This window comes from Orycteropus afer, unplaced genomic scaffold (assembly GCF_000298275.1).
Source record: "Orycteropus afer afer isolate SDZICR_OR568_19922 unplaced genomic scaffold, OryAfe1.0 scaffold00391, whole genome shotgun sequence".
Lineage (NCBI taxonomy): Eukaryota > Metazoa > Chordata > Mammalia > Tubulidentata > Orycteropodidae > Orycteropus > Orycteropus afer.
This window is the reverse complement of record NW_006921978.1, coordinates 2,722,562-2,726,156: the sequence shown is the minus strand read 5'-3', so window position 1 is coordinate 2,726,156 and position 3,595 is coordinate 2,722,562.

The window sequence follows — 3,595 nt, the reverse complement described above, 5'->3', positions numbered from 1 at the left end:
AGATCTTTTAAAATCAGCCTTTCATATATTGTCAATTTTTTCTACAAGTACCATTATTAAAGTTAACAACTTGTTTACCACAGTTTCTCTTGCCTCTCTTGTATCTTAAATTACAATTTCAAACTACATTAAAATTTGTATTTTGATGATTGACCACTTTCTCCATAAGCAGTATCATTTTATACATACAATTACTCATTCTCCCAGTTTTCTCTTGTGCCTCATTTTATCTCCAACTACCTCTATTAATCCAGTCCTGAATCTGCTTTTTGCCACTATAATATTTTTTCCATCTCATCCTACTACTCATTCCTTCATCTCTTCCCTTTAAACCTCTCTCCATTGTTTATAAAAAGGGTCCCAAAATCATTCCAGAGGCATACAGGAAAGATTTTGGACTTGAAACTTTGTCTAGTTATTAAGTTAAACAAATTATAAAATCTGAGATTTAAAAATCTCTATTTCATATTGATTTAAGAAGCAAAAATAGAAAAGAAATGCTTAAATTGCTGATGATTAAATATAATTTTAAGTGCTAATGATATTTCTTCTTTTTCCTTCCTTAATTAAATAAGTTGATACAGGAAAAATAGAAAATATATTGTTCTTTTGAGAACTATTTGGTTTTTATTCTTTTAGGAGAGTACCATAAGCCTTTACATGGCCTAGGATCTTGTTTCTGGTATTCCATTAATTACAATAATAAGAAGAACAGTAAGAATAATTATATTCCTTTAAGGGAGACATAATTAATAATTGATAAGCATTGGCTAAATAAATATCTGTCTAATTTATGTAATGAGATAGCAGGTTGTCTGCACACCCTCCTCCCTCCAATTCATAATGAATTCAAATACAGGCAAAAACCAAACCAAACTCACTGCCATGGAGTTGGCTTCAAGTCATAGTGACCGCTTCTTGGGTTTTCGAGGTGATATCACTACAGAAGTAGAGTATCCAACCTTCCTTTCGAGGAGTGGCTGGTGGGTTTGAACCTCCAGCTTTCTGGTTAGCAGTCAAGTGCCTTAGGTACTACTCCACCACAGCTCCTCAAATGTAAACTGTCTCCACATAATCCACTTTCCCTTTAATATACAGTTTTGAACTGTTCTATCATGGGTGACAAAGTGAACAGGAACAGACCGGAATTTTCACAATTTGGGTGATTTGTCACAATAACCAGAATGGGAAAAATTATGGGTCAAAGCCCTGGAATGAGAGACTCAGAAGAGTTGTGGTGAGCCATTTCAGGAGCCTGATATGTGAGATTGGATTATTAGCAGGATCAGTGATCAATCACTCCATAAGCAAGATAAGCATAGACTTACTTGTGCTTCCTTGCTAATCTACATCTAAAATTTTTCACATTTTTTCATCACATCAAATATCATGCTTCTAGGCATGGCTGGCATATGTCTTTCTCCCAACCCCACAGCACTTTTCTACAGATTCAAAGATCCTTTCAAATTTATAGTCTGGACAGGGGTTTAATACCCAGTAAGCAAGGGAAGCATGAGCTTATTTGTGCTTACTTACTAATGGTATGTAGTAAAACCGATGTAAAACTGTCCACTACAGATTAATATGCACAAGTAAGCCCTTGCTTCTCTTGTTTATTGGATAACTTACCCTTAGACAGGAGTGTGGAGAGCCACACACATTCAAAGTGGTGCGATCAGCTGCTATCTTTGAACAGGGTGCCACCATCTTTGAGCTCTACTTTAATATTACATAAATTTGTCCTCACTTGGAAACGATTGAACCAACAAACCCTACTCACAATCAATTCTTCATCACAATCACCTTCACTTGTTGCATGTGCAGCTTTTAAATCATATACACCTGCTCCCACTGACCTACAATTTCTTAAGGACACAACTCACTGGCATCGAATCAGTTCTGACTCATAGCAACCACATAGGACAGAGCAGAACTGCCCCATAGAATTTCCATGGCTGCAAATACTTATGGAGACAGACTACCTCACTTTTCTCCCACAGACCAGATGATGGGTGGAACCACAGACATTTTGGTTAGCAGCTCAATGCTTTAACCACAGCACACAAGAGCTACTTTCTTAAAGACACAGTAACAAATTTCATTTATAACTAGGGGAATGCCTATAATTAAGTGGGAATCAGAGCAGTAAGTGAGATATAAATTTACCTATAAATAGTATCTCAAAGCTAGGCTTTAGGTACAGACAAAACACTGAAATAAGATTTTTTATTTTCTTTTTCTCCTTTTGGCCATTTCAGCCTGTTTCAGAAAAGGATCAAGGGAAAAATCTGAGGAGGTTTTTTTTCTTATACACTATATTTGAGAAAATACCATTATATTTCATGAAGCTACCTTTTTCTACTTTGGCTTCTATGGTAACATATGTTCTAGGTTTTTATCTTAACATTTTAAACTTCTTCTCAAGGTATTGTGTAATTTTTATTTATTTATTTATTTTTTTTCCCCAAAGCACCATACATGATCTTTCTTCATTTTGGCACCTCAACATATATCAAACTGAATTCATTATATATATATTTTTTCAAAATCTTCTCATACCCCATTTCAATGAAAAATACCTTGAACCTTGAATCTTTCAGTTACTTAAGTAAGAGTTCTATACTTATTCAGTATAGTATCAGTAATTCAACCTATTTGTTATGGATTGGGTAATGTCCCCCAAAACATGTACTACAAGTCATAACCCCTATAATTCTGGTTGTAATCCCATTTAGGAATAGAGCTTTCTTTGTTGCATTAGTGAGGTCATATCAGTGTGAGTGTGCTTTAAGCCAACCTCTTTGGAGAATAAAAAAATAAAATAAAAATAAAAACCACATTAGGCACAGAAGCTAGCAAGCATGGATGGGGAGGACAGATATCATGCCAGATGTAGGTAACAAAAAAACAAGAAACAGATGCTAAAAAAAGACAAGGATCTTCTCCTAAAACCTACAGGGGAAAAAAAAAAAAAATCTTTCCCCTAGAACTTGTGCTTTAAATTCAGGTATCTAAGCCTCCAAAATTGAGAGAAAATAAATTTCTCTTCATTAAAGCTATCCCTTTGTGGTATTTTTGTTAAAGCAGCACTAACAAACTATAACACTGTTCTTGAGGCATGGGGAAAAATTACCCATTCATTTAAAGCAAACCCAATTTCAACTCATAGCACCACTATTGGACAGAGCAGAACTTCCCCATAGGCTTCCCTAGGCTGCAAGGTTTACAGAAGTATATTGCCAGGTTTGTTCTCCCAGAGAACCACTGAGTGGTTTTGAACTGTCAATCTTTCAGTTAGTAGCCAAAAACTTAACTACTATGCCAACAGGGTTCCTACAGATTTCATTTATCCTAGCATATCAACATGTATCATATTTATTTTGATTGTTATGCAATCCAGCTCTATAATAAGCCATTGTTCCATAAATTCTACCTTATTTCCTTCATATCTCTGTTTTTTGCCTGTTTGTTTTGCTTTGATTTAGTTTTTATTATACTTGACCTGCCAGTTTTCCAATATAGGAGAGATCTCTTTGAGCTTCACTGCTACACTGCAAGATTTTAAGATCACTGAATGTAGTCTTTTATCTGCAGT